The following is an 18586-nucleotide window of genomic DNA, read 5'->3' as shown; positions in this document are numbered from 1 at the left end:
GAACCTCTTGTATGCCAAAAGGATGCTGCTCTAAGGAGTTTTTTGCCGATGAGTCTTTTCAACCTTTATTTGATCTGTCTCCTCGACAACCCCTTGTCCTGACTGTGGTTATTTCGGTGAGGCAAGGGGGCTGCTGAAAGGAACAGACCCTTACTCTTCAAGGAACGCACGCTACCAGAAAGAAGAAAAAGGGAAAGACAGGAAGGGAAGACATTGCGGTAAGTCCTGCTGAACTATCAGGTGAGAGTTTGGAAGATTTAGAAGAACTGCTGGATATTGAGAGTAATAAACTACAGGGGTGCAGCCAGAACAGCTGGTGCTTCCCACAGTAGCTATACACTACAGTGGTACAGCCAGAACAGCTGGTGCTTCCCACAGCAGCTATACACTACAGGGGTTCTGCCAGAACAGCTGGTGCTTCCCACAGCAGCTATACACTACAGGGGTTCTGCCAGAACAGCTGGTGCTTCCCACAGTAGCTATACACTACAGGGGTGCAACCAGAACAGCTGGTGCTTCCCACAGTAGCTATACACTACAGGGGTGCAGCCAGAACAGCAGGCGCTTCCCACAGTAGCTATATACTATAGGGGTGCTGCCAGAACAGCTGGTGCTTCCCACAGTAGCTATACACTACAGGGGTGCAACCAGAACAGCTGGTGCTTCCCACAGTGGTTATACACTACAGGGGTGCAACCAGAACAGCTGGTGCTTCCCACAGTAGCTATACACCACAGGGGTGCTGCCAGAACAGCTAGTGCTTTGCACAGTATTTATAAGATACAGGGGTCCTGCCAGAACAGCTGGTGCTTCCCACAGTAGCTATACACCATGGGGGTGCTGCCAGAACAGCTAGTGCTTCCAACAGTAGTTATACACTACAGGGGTCCTGCCAGAACAGCTGGTGCTTCTCACAGTTATACACTACACGGGTGCAACCAGAACAGCTGGTGCTTCTCACAGTAGCTATAGACTACATGGGTGCAGCCAACAGCTGGTGCTTCCCACAGTAGCTATACACTACAGGGGTGCAGCCAGAACAGCTGGTGCTTCTCACAGTTATACACTACAGGGGTGCAACCAGAACAGCTGGTGCTTCCCACAGTAGCTATACACTACAGGGGTGCAGCCAGAACAGCTGTTGCTTCTAACAGTTATACACTACAGGGGTGCAGCCAGAACAGCTGGTGCTTCCCACAGTAGTTATACACTACAGGGGTGCAGCCAGAACAGCTGGTGCTTCCCACAGTAGCTATATACTACAGGGGTGCTGCTGGAACAGCTGGTGCTTCCCACAGTAGTTATACACTACAGGGGTGCAACCAGAACAGCTGGTGCTTCCCACAGTAGCTATACACTACAGGGGTGCAGCCAGAACAGCTGGTGCTTCCCACAGTAGCTATACACTACAGGGGCGCTGCCAGAACAGCTGGTGCTTCTTACAGTTATACACTACAGGGGTGCAACCAGAACAGCTGGTGCTTCCCACAGTAGCTATACACTACAGGGGTGCAGCCAGAACAGCTGGTGCTTCCCACAGTAGCTATATACTACAGGGGTGCTGCTGGAACAGTTGGTGCTTCCCACAGTAGCAATATACTACAGTGGTGCAACCAGAACAGCTGGTGCTTCCCACAGTAGCTATACACTACAGGGGTGCAGCCAGAACAGCTGGTGCTTCCCACAGTAGCTATATACTATAGGGGTGCTGCCAGAACAGCTGGTGCTTCCCACAGTAGTTATACACTACAGGGGTACAGCCAGAACAGCTGGTGCTTCCCACAGTAGCTATACACTACAGGGGTTCAACCAGAATGGCAGGTGCTTCTCACAGTAGTTATAGACTACAGTGGTGCAACCAGAAAAGCTGGTGCTTCCCACAGTAGCTATACACTACAGGGGTGCTGCTGCCAGAACAGCTGGTGCTTCCCACAGTAGTTATACACTACATGGGTGCAGCCAGAACAGCTGGTGCTTCCCACAGTAACTATGTACAACAGGGGTGCTGCTGGAACAGCTGGTGCTTCCCACAGTAGTTATACACTACGGGGTGCTGTCAGAACAGCTGGTGCTTCCCACAGTAGCTATACACTACAGGGGTGCAACCAGAACAGCTGGTGCTTCCCACAGTAGCTATATACTATAGGGGTGCTGCCAGAACAGCTGGTGCTTCCCACAGTAGTTATATACTACAGGGGTGCAGCCAGAACAGCTGGTGCTTCCCACAGTAGCAATACACTACAGGGGTGCAGCCAGAACAGCTGGTGCTTCCCACAGTAGCTATATACTATAGGAGCGCTGCCAGAACAGCTGGTGCTTCCCACAGTAGTTATATGGTGTCCAGTCAACTGGTCGACAACAAACTGGTCGACTGCAATTTGGTCGACACCATTTGGTCGAATGCCAAATGGTCGAATTTTTTTTTTTTATATATATGTGTTTTGTGGGTTTTCGTGTGGGGAAAAAAAATAAAAAAGAAAAAAAAGGGGGTTGGGGGGGTACCCCCCCAAAAAAAACCAAAAAATGGGTAAAAAAAAAAATCGACCATTTGGCATTCGACCAAATGGTGTCGACCAAATTGTCTGTCGACCAAATGTTTTCGACCATTTGACTGGTAACCTAGTTATATACTATAAGGGTGCAGCCAGAACAGCTGGTGCTTCCCACAGTAATTATTCACTACAGGGGTGCTGCCAGTACAGCTGGTGCTTCCCACAGTAGTTATATACTACAGGGGTGCAACCAGAACAGCTGGTGCTTCCCACAGTAGTTATACACTACAGGGGTGCAACCAGAACTGCAGGTGCTTCCCACAGTAGTTTTGATCATTTGACGGTGGGTAAATCTGCCACAAGTAGCTGCTGAACTCAGCACTGGTGTGTTCCATTGTGTGTCATTTTCTCTCCCACCACATCTATCACACTTTTGGTCCTTCCGCAAAGTAGTGGTGTGCTTTTAGAGGCATGCCGACACCTGTAAATTGTCATAGCATCATCTTCCCAGATGAGCTTTTTTTTCTCCATATTCTTTTTTGAGATTTCTTTCCCCCACATAACCAGCTTCTGACAACTACAGATGGCGATACTGGTGTGAGCCACATTCTGTGCCTGCCGTCGCAGCCCATGGCAGCCAGCATGATTGTCTGAATATAGACTGATTATATGTTGTACAAAACAACTAAGCAAATTGAGAGATGGATTTGTGTTTTTTCTGGGACACATGCCTCTTGTAGAGTGCAGATGACGGTGGGGAAATCCCCAAAGGATGCCACTTTTGACCGTGCCATCAGAGACAGAAAACGGAGGCTTGGGAAAGACATTTGTATGACCAAATTTGGGGTTTTCTCTTATGTGGTAATCTCCAATAACATCAGGAAATTGAAAAACGGTTACTGTACCTGGTTAAAAATACATAATAAGCACAGGAAACTGGAAAGATGGCAGCATACTGTCAAAACTTTATGTAGTAGAAATACACTAAACATTTGGTCTGTGTTGGGGGAGGCTAAGGGTAGTAAAACCTTGCATACGATTAACCCTATAGGTATTGTGGAATGGACTACCTATTTGGAAAATCGTAATGGTAAGGATTGCAAAAAGGTTAGTATTCCAAACAACATTAAACCTATCAATCCTCCCTTTGTGGTCACTACTGAGGAGCTCCAACTTAGAATTGGAAAGCTGAACTCATCCCGTGCTCCGGGTCCTAATGGTTCATCCAATGTTGTCATGAGAAATAACCCCCAATTTTGGGCTGACCTTCTGAAAATCCTATTCGAGAAAAATGTGGCGTAGGGGCATATTCCAGCGTCCTGGCAGGCTGCCATTCTCATACCAGTGTTTAAAAAAGAGAACAGAACGGAACCTCGGAACTATCGGTTACTGTCTATGCTGGATTGTACTGGCAAAATGTTTGCTGCACTCCTCCTAAAGGAACTACAGAAGTGGGCTACAGGAATTTTAGACCGCTTTCAAATCGGTTTTAGGGCTGGCTATTCTACATCCCATAATCTGTTTATCATGAACTCTCTCAGAAGTAAGGCGCTTCTACGTTCTAGCCCTCCGTTGTACGCTCTGTATGTAGATTTCAGGGCGGCTTTTGACTCGGTTAATAGATCCCTGTTGTGGAGAAAATTAAGAAATCTGGCCTGCCCTGAGTCTCTCCTATATTATTTAGAGCTTTTACATACTAGTACATCGGTACAACTCAGACTTGATAACTGTGGGACTATAACCAACTCCACCCCACAGCTGAACGGTGTAAAGCAGGGCTGTGTAACGGCCCCCACTCTATACAATCTATTTGTTTCTGATGCCCCTGAATGTCTCAGGGGGATTAACAACTGTCTTCCAAAAATTGGATCCAGCCACTGCACGATACTGGCATATGCGGACGATCTTGTGATCCTATATCACACATTTAGTGGTATTCTAAGATCTGAGGAACAACTCTGGCGCTATGCCGAGGCAAATGAATTAGTCATCAACCATAGCAAAATGAATCTGCTATTATATACAGCAGGCAGGGTGGCCAGGCCTCATATGCTGGTGGGTATTATTGAAATCAACTATACCCATTCGTATTAATATCTAGGTGTTGATTTTGATAGCAGGGGTAATTACATCATTTGCATCCAGGCGCGTAAAAACAAAGCTGCACAAATTACAGCGCTAATCCTCAAATTCACACGGGATAAGAGTGTTTTTTCCATCTGGGCTGCACGCCAATTGTATATACAATGTTTGGTACCTATGGTGTATGGCCTAGATCCTTTGATCAACATGAATTTGAGGTGGTTGCAGATGGTTGAAGGCAAGTTCTGGAGGAAAATTCTTGGCCTCCCTCAGTGCATCCCAATGGCTGTGATTAGGCTTGCGTTAGGAATTACCTCCCTTAAAGCCATCATTCTAAGAAAGAGAGCGGAATTCTACGTCACAATCAACAATAAGCCTACTAACTCGCTCCTCATCGCTATCATAGAGACTGCACGGGCGGTAGACAACACGATCTAGAAGTGCAAATGAATACCCTGTTTGAGGAAATTAGCTGATCTCCGGAGTGGGGACAGGAGAATGATCACCTGTTCCACTGTACGAAGAAACGCTTAAATCTCTGGGATTGGCAGATTAATTTCACACACCTAGAAAGCTTGAAAAGTTATAAATTCATCTCACATATGTTGTTTACTTTTAAAAAGCCCAGGCCTTCCTTAAATCTCTGCCCTTCTGACTTGCTAAGGCGTTGTGTTTTGCTTGTGTGTATGAACCATCTGCCTACTCTGGTCTCCAGAGGCCCTGAAATGGGCCTATTGGAATCAGAAAGGTATTGCAGAATATGTGCACTGCGCACTGAGTCTGAAACTGCCCGACATGTTCTCACCCAATGTCGAGCGATGAGCAGAAACCGAGTTAAAAACCTTGGGAAGTTTGCCAACAATGTTGAATATCTGGAGCAGGTAGAATTCTGGCATCAGTGAACCCTAAACTACATATAGCACTCCTTCAGGTATGGCGCGAAGCCTCTATTTGTATGAATTGTTGTACCAGGGCTGGCCCTGTAGCCAGGCATTTCCTCTAGAAGGTGATTGAGAAAGTCAGATGTGAACATTCAAACTACATTAAAATAGGTATTAATTCGTACATATACTTACTAAGTAAGAAGTTTGTTTTTTATATTATCTGTTACTTGCTGTATTGATTGTTATTGTCTTCTCATTTATCTTATATGTGTTCGGTATATGTGCACTATACTTATTTTTTTTTCTGGTGTATTATATTTAGAGCTGAAAAGGAGTTTTGTTTTTCTCTTTTTATATTTTACTTTATATTTTTATATTGCTTCAAAATTTATGAATCTGTATTAGGAAATGATTGGCTCAGTATATGATTTAGTATATTTCTTGTGATTTCTGTTAGATGTTTCTTCCTTTTTTTTTTTTTTCTGATATGTGTAAAGTTTTTTACTTATTGTCAAGAATACCCTGAGGAAGGCTCCGATTCAAAGCTTGCTCTCTCTCAAGTATTCTAAATGTAATACCATGAAGATCCCACAACGGCAATATTACGGCGGTACTTTGGCTACCATGTAACCATGGAGACTATGGCGGCCACTCCACAAACAACGATATCGCGCTTTAGGGGGGAGGAGTCACGCGGGGTTACGGCCACCCATTAAAACACTTCCGGGTGACCGCACTCGCTGCTTCTGATATCATAGCTCTCAGTGATTTTGCTTCCACACTTCCTTGTTTCCCTTTGCTCCCGTTACCTTGTCCCCTCCTTCTTGACCACGTCTTGTATCTTGACCCGTCCTGTCTCCTTGAAACACCTTTGAGCATTTCTGCACTTTGCCGACTCGGGACGCTATCTGACCTGCTCTGTCTGCTGGATTGGTTACATCGCTGCTCGCACATTGCCGACTCAGAACGCTACCTGACCTGCTCTGCCTGCTGGATTGGTTACATCGCTGCTCGCACATTGCCGACTCGGAACGTTATCTAACCTGTTCTGCCTGTAGAATTAGTTACCTCAGTGCTCGCACATTGCCGACCCGGACTTCCCTTACCTGCTTGCATCCTTGGTCTTCTGCATTGCATCACCCGCAGATCCTGAACATCCTGCAACTTCTCTGCGGTTCTCAGAACCTTCCTATCCGGTACCTGGAGTGAGCCTGCATTGCCCAGTATATTGCCCCCGAACTAGAGACTGCCACTTGGCGCTTTAGGCCGAAGGCGTCCTCGTTCCGGCGGGATAGAAACGGACTAGAGAATGCCTGCTGAACCGATAAGGCATCCTCGTGCCGTCGGGTATAGGGTAGACAGGGTGGTGCAGAGCTCCTCGGTGAATACTATTTGGAAGGTGTTGGTAAGTCTCCAAAATCATCCATTATTGTTTCTTGGTGAAGTGCCATCTTTTTCTCTCCTTGTAAAGATCTAGTCCCCGTGTTTATTGTATCTTATTCTTATTCTTGTGAAGTTTCACCCGAATCATGTCTCCTGTGTCCACCATCTGGGTTGTCTTCATCGTTTGCCCTCCTGGATCTCGAGGAACCATTTTCCGGCTCCTCCTCATTGGCTGCTGCACTGATCCTGTCTTTCGGCTAATTGCTAACTTTGTAGTTTTCTTTTAGAATACAAAGGGAGACATTGGCAGGGAGAATTCTACAGCTACACGTCGAGTGTTCTCCGGCTCCGGCTTGGCGAAACCTGATAAAATCAGAAGCCTCTCATAAACCGAAAGATGGATGTCAATGACACATTGGTCAACCTTATGCAGCTCATGGCAGAATTGCGGACCGATATGACGGCCGCACATACTGCTACCCAAGCCAGGATTGATGAGTTACAGGCTCGGACTTCCTCCAGTGCAGCCACACCTCCTCCTGCAGTGGCTTCTGGTTTAGCCGCAGTTGTGTCCCCAGGAACGGCTCAGCCCTCATTGGTAATGGCCTAGCCTCATCCTCTGGCGCCTCCTGAGAGGATCCACGGAGATCCAAAACTCTATCGCACCTTCTTGAATCAGTGCCATCTGCACTTCTTGTGTAGATCCTCCGCTTTTCCTGATTCGGCCACTAAGGCGGCCTTTGTCCTGTCCCACCTGGCCGGTACCGCCGCCACATGGGCGAATCCATTACTGGAAGCCGGTAGTCCTCTGCTATTTGACTGCGATGCCTTGTTGGAAGCGATGGGGCGTGTTTTTGAAACCCGCTATCGAACCCAAGCTACCGAGTTAAAACAAGGTGATTCATCTCTTTTGGCCTATATAGCTAAGTTTAACCAATTGATTGCTGAAACGGCCTGGCTAGAGGATAAGAAGGCCTCTCTGTTTTACAGGGGGTTGTTGGAAAATTTGAAGGATACCCTGGCCATGGTACCGGTTGTACCAACGGCCTTGCAAGAACTATTGGATTTGGTTCTTCAAATCGATGCCCGACGGGCAGAGAGGAAAGGTGAAAAGAGAGAAACATTGCCTGTGTTGGTTACTCCTTCTGTTGTCAAGTCTAATGCACCCAAACCCATGCAGATTGGAGCCATTAAGGGCCCCTTAATGCCTAGTGAAAGAGAGAGGAGACGACTGCACAATCTCTGTTTCTATTGTGGGTCTCCAGACCATCTTCTCAAGGTGTGCCCGAAGAAACACAAGAAGTCGGGAAACGCCCTGACTCGGTAGTAGTTGGGGTTCATCTACTGAGTCCAGCAATTCTAGAACCCTTAGGCATTGCTCCAATCATGGTCACGGCTGTCTTTCAACCTGTATCAGGCACTGCTTGGGCCAGGGAACCCATTCTGGATTCCGGAGACACCAGAAACTACATCGACCTTACTTACGCTTGTGAGAAAGGGGTCATGTTCAAAGTCAAGAGTTCCCCAGAGATGGTTAGTGCAGTGGATCGCTCATCGCTTGTGTCAGGATTGGTTACGTTACAAACCGAACCGCTCTCCATGAAGACAGCTACTGGTCATACTGAAGTTATTGTTTTTGATGTCATTGCGGCACCCCAGTTTAAGCTCATTCGGGGCTTACCATGGCTTAAAAGACATAATCCGAGTATCGACTAGACCAAGAGTACTGTATTGTTTTCCTCTGAGTACTGTACAAAGCAATGCCAGTCCACCCACCCGTGTGTGGAGAATCCTTGTCAAGCTCTCCTTAGGGTCGTACCTGCGGTGGGGGCTGTGGTGGCCATGACATTGCCTCCAGAATACGTCTCGTACCAGGATGTTTTCAATGCCAAGAGTGCCGAGGAATTGCCTCCTCATCGTCCATATGACTGCCCGATAGACCTGATTCCGTGTGCCAAAATACCTAATGGCAGGGTGTATTCTTTAACAACTAAAGAAGACGCCATTTTGAAGGAATACATTGACAAGACCCTTCATACGGGTTTCATTCGCCCGTCCCGGTCCCCGGCGGCATCTCCCATGTTCTTTGTTCCTAAAAAGGAAGGGGACCTTTGTCCATGTATTGACTATCAGGAGTTGAACGCAGTCACCATACAAAACCAATAACCTATACCTTTGATCTCTGTGCTGTTGGATCACAGCAAAAATCTTCACAAAACTGGATCTACGGGGTGCCTATAATCTCGTTAGGATGCACACAGGGGATGAATGGAAGACTGCGCTTTTAAAACAAAATACGGTCTCTATGAGTATTGTGTCATGCCATTCGGCCTCTGTAATGCCCCTGCTACCTTTCAGCATTTTATCAATGATGTGTTTCGGGATGTCTTGGACACATATGTGGTGGTCCACTTGGACGATATCCTCATATATTCCCTATCCTATAAGACCACGTTGAACATATGTCTTCTGTTCTTCAACGACTTAGGGACAATCAATGGTATGCCAAATTGGAAAAGTGCATGTTCCATGTGACATCCGTTGAATTCTTGGGATACAACATTACGGACAAAGGAATAAAAATGAACGACACAAAAGTCAAGGCAGTCTTGGAATGGCCAACACCCTCAAACTTGAAACAATTGCAGTCTTTCTTGTGTTTTGCCAATTACTACAGGCGATTCAATCAATCCTTTTCCAGCATTGTTGCCCCTCTTACCTCACTTACCAGCTCAAAGTCTCGGTTTTCTTGGACTCCGACGGCCCAGGCAGCCTTTGATCATCTTAAATCCTCATTCACAACAGCTCCTGTGTTGATGCATCCGAACCCAGACCTCCCATTTGTGGTTGAAGCAGATGCTTCTGATGTAGCTGTCGGTGCAATACTGTCACAGGAGTGCAAGGAAAACGGAGAGCTACATCCAGTGGCTTTCCATTCTAGAAAACTCACTGCCTATGGAACCAACTCTACCATTATGGAAAAGGAGCTCCTGGCCATACGAGATGCCTTCCTAGTATGGCGCCACCACCTACTAGGGACTGCAATACCAGTCTGTGTTTACACTGATCATTGAAACCTATTAGCCTTGCAATCGGTGAAGTGCACCACCTCCAGGCATGCTCGCTGGCACAAATTATTCTCTATGTTCCACTTTCGGGTCTCATACTGACCGGGTTCCCAGCACTCCAAAGCTGATGCCCTTACCAGGATGCATAGTGGTTCTCTGCCCGCGGTGGACGAACGTACCGTTCTGCTTCCTTCGCAGGTGGTTTGTGCTTGCGGAATACAAAACCCTCTACGTTCCGCCCTAATCAAGTGGGCTAAAAATAATGGGCCTCATTCCGAGTATGGCGGTAAGGGATACTGGTCACCGTTAACGAGACCGGTGCCGGTAATCCCTTACCACCACATTCCGAGTTCCCTTTGCGCCCTCGTCCTTAACGCCTGCTTTTAGCAGGCGTTAAGGACGAGGGCGCAAAGGGGCTTATTAGCCAATAACGGTGACCATAAAGTACGGTCACCGTTATTTGCAATTTCCCCATTCCCATTGAGTCCCATGGGGGCTCATTTGGGAATGGGGAAGAGCCCTGGGGAATGGGAAATTACCACCCTGGTCAACTCGGAATAGGGCGGTAATTTCCCATTCCACCAGGGCGGTGCCGGTACGGGTCCGGTGCCGACCAAGGCGCTACTACCGCCATTGGTTAGCGCCAGACTCGGAATGAGGCCCAATGCCTCTACTGTTCATGACCTGGATCTGACCTTGTCACATGGCATTCCGTACCACAATGGGTTGGTGTACCTACTTGACTCAGGGACCTACAGCCATGCACTGGTGTCATGACACCAAATTTGCAGCTCACCCAGGCGGTAGGAAAACATTAGATCTCTTACGACAATGGTCATGGTGGCCACAAATGTCCAGAGATCTCCTGGAATATGTAGCCTCTTGTGCCATTTGTGCTCAGTGTAAGGTTCCCTCAACCAAACCTGTTGGCCTTCTGCAACCCTTACCATTACCCAGTGAACCTTGTTTAATGATATCAATGGATTTCACGGTAGAATTACCTTGCATCCATGGATATGATACTATATGGGTGGTGGTGGACTACTTCTCCAAACTAGCTCTTTCTATCCCATGTAAAGGACTCCCGACGGCTCCCACACTAACTAAACTCTTTCTACACCATGGGCCTCATTACGACCCAGGCGGAAAAACCATGGTGCTAATAGCACCATGGTCCATGCCGGTAACTTACCGACTCCGCCATGGAGAAAGGGGGAATTACCACCCCATTACAAGGTTGGCGGGGCTGTAATTCCCCCTTCCTCCATGGCCCTTCCCCATTCCCATTTTTGCCCCATAGGGCTCAATGGGAATGGGGAAGGCGCTACGTACGGTACAGAAAATTGCGGTACCGTACTTAGCACCAAGGTCCCTTTGCGGGTCCCTACTTTAACGGCTGGTGTAGACCAGCCATTAAGGTTGGGTCCCGCAAAGGGACCTCGTAATCAGGTGCTAATAGGTTAATGGCGCTGCAGCCTTTTACGGCGCCGTTAACCCATTAGCGACAGGGTCGTAATGAGGCCCCATGTATTCAGGAATTATGGTCCACCTCATATTATCGTTTCGAATCGTGGATCACAATTCACGTCCCGCTTTTAACGTGCCTTGACTGCCTCCCTGGGTATACAAGACCGTTTTCTACCACTTACCATCCCCAGACGGACGGTCAAACTGAGAGGCTAAACGACACATTGGAACAATATCTACGATGCCTTACGGTACAATATCAGGAATCCTGGTTATCTCTCTTAGACATGGCAGAGTTTGCTTATAACAACTCAATCCATACATCAACTGGGACCTCGCCTTTCTATTCCATGTATGGGCGGAACCCACGCACTCTTCCCTTACAACCACTGTCCTCGCCATCCAACCCTGCTGTTACTGCTTGTGTAAGAGACCTGACCAAGGTCCGGGATGGGGTGTCTGCGCAACTCCAGAAAGCCAAGTTACAGCATAAGATCCACGCAGACCTCCACAGATCCCCAGCACCCGTGTACAAAATAGGTTCCAAGGTTGGGTTAGCAACTCGGAATCTACACATACCGGGCTGCCGATTTCTTTTACCATGCTTTGTTGGTCCTTACCGGGTTGCTGCCGTCATTAATCCTGTAACTGTACGCTTGGAATTGCCTACGGATTGGCGCATTCATCTGGTTTTTCATGTCTCCTTGCTAAAACCGTGTATTTCTACCACCAGGTTGCCTTTACGCCCTTTACCTGTCAACGTGCGGGGTTCGGAGGAGTATTAAGTATCCCGCATTGTGGACACTAAGGTTCGGAATGGGAACCGCTTATATCTGGTTGATTGGAAAGGATACGGTCCGGAGGACAGGACCTGGGAGCCGGTAAAAAAGTCCAGCCCCTCTGCTTGTTGCCGATTTCTGGGATGGGAGGTGGAAGCCTTCTTTGAGGTGGGGAACTGTCAAGAATACCCAGAGGAAGGCTCTGATTCAAAGCTTGCTCTCTCTCAAGTATTCTAAATGTAATACCATTAAGTTAACACAATGCCAATATTACCGCGGAACTTAGGCAACCATGTTACCATGGCAACTATGGCAGCCACTCCACAAACAACGCTATCGCGCTTTACGGGGGAGGAGTCACGCGGGGTTGTGGCCACCCGTTAAAACACTTCAGGGTTCTGACTCGCTGCTTCTGATTGTTTCAATCATAGCTCTCAGTGGTTTTGCTTCCACTCTTGTTCCTAGTTTCCCTTTGCTCCTGTACCTTGTCCCCTCCTTCTAGACCACGTCTTGTAGCCTGACCCATCCTGTCTCCTTGAAACACCTTTGAACATATCTGCACTTTGCCGACTCGGGACGCTACCAGGCCTGCTCTGCCTGCTGGATTGGTTACATTGCTGCTCGCACATTGCCGACTCGGAACGCTACCTGACCTGCTGTGCCTGCTAGATTGGTTACATTGCTGCTCGCACATTGCCGACTCAGAACGTTATCTAACCTGCTCCACCTGTCGAATTGGTTACCTCAGTGCTCGCACATGGCCGACCCGGACATCACTTACCTGCTTGCATCCTTGGTCTTCTGCGTTGCATCACCCACGGATCCTGAACATCCTGCAACTTCTCTGCGGTTCTCAGAACCTTTCTATCCGGTATCTGGAGAGAGCCTGCATTGCCCAGTATATCGCGCCCGAACTAGAGACATTCACTTGGCGCTTTAGGCCGATAGGCGTCCTCGTTCCGGCGGGATGGAAACGGACTAGAGACTGCCTGCTGAACCCATAAGGTGTCCTCATGCCGTCAGGTATAGAGTAGACTAGGTGGTGCAGAGCTCCTCAATGAATACTATTTGGAAGGTGTTGGTAAGTCTTCAAAATCATCCATTATTGTTTCTTGGTGTAGTGCCATGTTTTTCTCTCCTTGTAAAGATCTAGTCCTCGTGTTTATTGTATCTTATTCTTATTTTTGTGAAGTTTCACCCGAATCCTGTCTCCTGTGTCCACCACCCGGGTTGTCTTCATCGTTTGCCCTCCTGGATCTCAAGGAACCATTGTCCGGCTCCTCATCGGCTGCTGCACTGATCCTGTCTTTCGGCTAATTGCTGCCTTTGTAGTTTTCTTTTAGAATACAAAGGGAGACATTGGCAGGGAGAATTCTACAGCTAAACGTCGAGTGTTCTCTGGATCCGGCTTGGCGAAACCTGATACTTATGTATACAACTGTATCACATTAATAAATTATTGTTCTACAAAACATACATTTTTTGAATACATCAATGCATATACCATTATTCCTGTTGTGGTCAGAATTGTGTGAACCTCAAGAAAAATTCAGAGAAACACACACACACACACATGATAAGAATGTGTAAGAAGTTGAGAATCACATTCATTCTAACATAAAAGTGAAATGAAGACAGTCACCACACTACCTAAAACACATCAATCACCTCTGTTCCAGGAAGCAGCTTACTCCGGAGTACAGACAGAATAAAGAAAACGATTTAACATAATAATGGAGGGACTACTAAACATTTATTTTTATTGTATCACAGCGACATATTGGCTGAAGCGCAATATTCTTTTAATCAGTATTTCATTCAATTGGTGAACACAGATGGGCAATGCTTAAATTCAGCATGTCCGATTTCCAGGATTACTTTAATTTGGTAAATATTTGTGTCCACTTTTCCTATTTGGAATTCAGAGAGCACAGCAATGATATCATTACATCCACAACACTTCATTTCAGAGAGAAAGGCAACATTTAATTTCCAAATTTGCATGAGTTTTATTGTTTTACGGTCCAGTCAATAATTCTATTCCATTTGCCCTGACTACACTATTCATAAAATGTCTCTTTTCTAAAATACATGTGCACATATTTGAATGGACCACTTGGTATCTTCCTGTACCTTCACACCAGACCCGTTTCTTATAAGAAAGTGCTTTAACAGTGGCCATGGACCCTCCCTTATGTAACTGCACCTCCATATGCCGATCACAGGCCAGGGAACTATCTACTAATCCGACGTGCCCCAATAGAGACAGGCAACAGTGTAATACACTAGAGGGGATCTTGGGGAGAACAGGAGGCGAGTACTGGAGAATGTGCTGCAAAAGTGGAAACACTGCAGAGTTCAGTGAGGAGGACGTTCGAGGCGAGTCATGCGTTTCTACGCAACTGACGTCTGGAGTATTATTGGAGATTCCATTCTCTGTGTTTTCCCTTGATGACCATTGCCTGTTCATATGTGTTTTGCCAGCTTAGTCTAATTAGCCATGCGAGAATGCATCTTCTCCCAGTGTATTAAGGAGGGCCCCAATGTGGAATGTTTTAATCCCTGTGTTTTGAAGATGAAAGTACAATTATTTTATGGGGGTGTAAAAGTATCATTCTCATTCCAGTAGAGGCATTTTTACTTGAGCAGAAAAAAATGTTGCTGTTTGTTTTTCATGCATCTTTGTAGCTAGCAGTTCATGTAAAATAAAATATGAATGTTTCCTTTACAGTTTTCTCTACATATCATTAATACCTGTAGAACACCTCCCAGTGGAGAAGCGTGGCTGGTATCACTGGGCTGAACATATTCATGGAGCTGAGGGGTGAACTCAGGAAAGCCTGCAGCTATGTGGCCACTGCTCCCAATGTTATAGTTGGGAGCATTGCTACTTTTATGAGAGTATTTGACAATTCTTGGGGGGGAAATGTGAGCAATACACATGCTGTTAAAATACCGGCACCGCCTTGGTGGAAAGGGGAATTACCTCCCCATTCCAAGGTTGGCGGGGCGGTAATTCCCCCTTCCACCACTGCCCTTCCCCATTCCCATTTTTGCCCCATAGGGCATAATGGGAATGGGGAAGGTGCTAATTACGGCACCACAATTTTGCGGTGCCGTGATTAGCACCAAGGTCCCTTAGCGGGTTGGTTTTTAACGCCTGCAAAAAGCAGGCGTTAAAGCACCAACCCGCTAAGGGACCTCGTAGTAAGGCGGTAATGGTTAACGGTCACCGTTAAGCATTACCGCCTTCCGTGTAATGAGGCCCATTCTCTATGGTACTTATTCATGCAAAGGTCAGATGGTGTGTGGTGCTGTGCAATCTTAGACAGGGGGCATTCCAGATATGGGATAACCTCTCCCTATGTGGCCAGGGGATGGCAGCCTCTACCTGATCCTGACCCTGGGGGCGGCTATATGAAGGAGGAGCAAGTGGGGGAAGCGACCCTCGGCGGGATGACATGACATAATTGGGGAGAGTTACATACCCCCCATTCCCCTGTGGGGATGTTCCCTACATTCCTCATGCCTTAATGGCATAATGCAATACTCTCCCCCAACCACTTGCCAGGCCTATTCATAGTATTCCCCAACCTAGCACAAAGACCAGTATATCAACTACTGAGACGAGGAAGAGTTGCATGGAGCAATAATGATCACTCCCAATAAGATCTCATACCAGCTTCTCAACATCATAAAAGAACGACATGGTAACCACTGAGATGAGGAAGAGGGACAGAACAATGAACAGCAAAAGACTAGTAAGCCCAAACAGCGGTCTAGTCTTTGGAGATATTCAATCACACCGGGAAGTTCAAAACCAACACAGCTGACAGCAAGCTGAGAGCTGCAGAAGCAGGGATGCAGGACTGCACGGCGACCTGCACGGATACAGACCAGTATGCTGCAGAAGAATATGCCATGGGAAATGGCATTGAGACTGATCCAGACCACGAAAGAGGAAACCAGAGTGCAGACGGTTTGCGCCCGAGAGCGCAAGATAGTCCGAACCGCATATCGCAGAGGAGGAACACGCGCCGAATCAGAAACTCAAAGGAGAGAGGCAAGGGGCACAAGAACCTGGTAAACCCAGGGAAAATGGAAGGGGTACCGGGTTGCCTGAAAGTGTGCGCCACTTCATAAAAGCAACACAAAAGCAACGTGTGTGGTTAAAATACCTGTAAACCATGCCACGATTGGGTCATTGATCCCATATACTGAAACACACAGAATTAAGAAAGAAAGACAAGTAAATGTAAATGAACTTGTAAAAGGGACAAAAGCTCATTGTATGAAAGAAAAACCCATTCATGAAACTGACCCTGATAAGAAAGGAACGATACAACAATATTGGGCAAATATTGTTTCATGGGTGAAAGAAAAAGTCATTGGGCCTCATTACAAATCGCCCGGTATGGAAACAACGGTGGAGGTAAAACTGCCGCCACCGTTGATTCCATGCCGGGCGATCACAACTCCTGCAGGCAGAGGCGTCAAACCCGCCAGGTCTGACCTGGCAGGTTTAACACCGCCCACCTACAGGCGGATGTGGAAACACCGGCACCATCCCGAGATGGTGCCGGTGTTTCCATGATCCCAATCCCCATTGAGTCCTATGGGACTCAATGGGAATGGGAATTAACACCATTCTGCCTCCGGAATTCCCGGGACACCGGGGTTGTAATGCCCCGGTAATTCCAGGAGTCACGGAGGCGGAATGGTAATACGAGTTCGGCGGTAACCAGGCAGTTTTACCGCCTCGGTTACCACTGGACTCGTAATGAGGCCCATTGTGTGACAGTCGTGGCAGGAGAGTATACCAGGTGAAGCTAAGTTTTGCGAATAACTCTGTGAAAGTTGTGGCTGGGAAGTGTCCCAGGCAAAGTCAAGTGTGTGTAATAAATTAGAGAAGGAGAAACCCAAGAAAGATCCAGTCCCTGTAGATTGTGAAGTACTGTAAGTGTGAAGAAGAACCTGGCAGAAAAAGCCTCCAGGTGACTTTCGAGACTGGGACCCACATCACAGTAAATAAGAGAAGGCCTACGAAGTAAAATGCTATTATATTAGGATTTGAATGTATCTGAAATTGGACGGGAAACCTGGCTACGGGAGTTATTCCCCGTAACTGTGAAGGAGATTGATCAGTCTTTGTTGGAACTTTTTGTTGTTGGAGAATCTGGGGTTGGAGCCATTCCCCAAAATTGTGAACATTTTGGATTTACATCTTTGGGCCTCATCACGAGTTGGGTGGTAGCCCTTAAATGCGGCGGTAACACTATTAACAGTGCATTTAAGGGCTGGCCCTATTACGGTTTGGTCGGTAAATTTGGGTTTTACCTCCAGCAAAACGCTGGAGGTAATAATGTCCACTTACCACCTGTTTCGGGCACTTTTAGTGCTAGACCCAATGGGGAATGGGCAATAACTATCCAACTGCTACTCATGATCAGGCACTAATAGCGTTGGACCGAGCAGCGGTAATGCTATTTGCACTGGCAGTATCGCAGCATTATTACTACGGGGATACCGCCAGACTTGTGATGAGGCCCTTTTCGTTGAATATGAACATTTGTGCACCTTCAGATCCAGAACCAATATCCTTTGCACCTTAGAGTTCTTTTTTGGAGTGTGAGGGCCAGATAGAATTGCGGACACTGGGCGTATTTTGCTTTGGACATCTTGACGAATGACAGAACCATTTGTTTTGGTTGAGGCAGGGAAAAACCTCCTAGATTAGGGAAAGTGAAGCATTTTTCAGCCCCTTATGATTTTGAACAAAGGTTTATAGCCAAAACCATGAGTACTCTGTGTCTGTGTCTCATTCCTGGCTCCTTACAGGAGCTAAAACCAAAAAAGCTCCTAGCTGCCATCTGAAACAGGAAATCGCCATAGTCAAGTCGGAAACAAAGGAGGGTTATAGCAGGTGAGCATGAGGTTAAGGAATGGGAGGTTATTATGCAGAGCCTTAACGTGGGAATAACCGGCTGCGATCCACAGCATCTAAGAGACAAGTGAAAGCTCACAGGCAATGTTTACAACAATGCGGGTTCTCATCTGTATATGTTCTCTGGCACCATCTACACAAATAATTACTCATTTGGTGACAGGCAGCGTTTAAAAAAATAATTCATAAACCTTTTCCCAAATATATACAAATAGTGTCTACAGTTATTGATTCCAGCACTGAGTCTTTCTACTTTTTCAAAATGTTAGTGCACGTTAATCTGCATGAGGTCCTTAGGCAAAGTGTGTATTTAAGAAGGGATGCATTTGAAATAGCAGTGATTCATCCAATCATAATCAGCCGTTTGTGTTCCAATGGAAACTGGGAACAGTTGTGGTGATATGTTCATCACAGTTTTAGTAAATAGCTGTGCCAAACTCAGACCCATTGAAGAAGCACCACCTCCTCTCTAAAGCTTCAATTGCAG

At 46.8% G+C, this 18586-nt stretch overlaps 1 protein-coding gene across 1 annotated transcript in view; it reads right to left on the bottom strand.

Moving 5' to 3' along the window:
* LOC138567662 (zinc finger protein 585A-like) overlaps window positions 1-18586 on the bottom strand; it is a 249456-nt gene that overhangs the window by 146394 nt on the left and 84476 nt on the right. The gene's annotated exons all lie outside the window — the stretch shown is intronic.

This window comes from Ambystoma mexicanum, chromosome 2p, assembly GCF_040938575.1.
Source record: "Ambystoma mexicanum isolate Mex_15411 chromosome 2p, UKY_AmexF1_1, whole genome shotgun sequence".
NCBI classification, from domain to species: Eukaryota; Metazoa; Chordata; class Amphibia; order Caudata; family Ambystomatidae; genus Ambystoma; species Ambystoma mexicanum.
The sequence above is the reverse complement of the archived record's forward strand: the minus strand, read 5'-3'. Positions and strand labels throughout refer to the sequence as shown.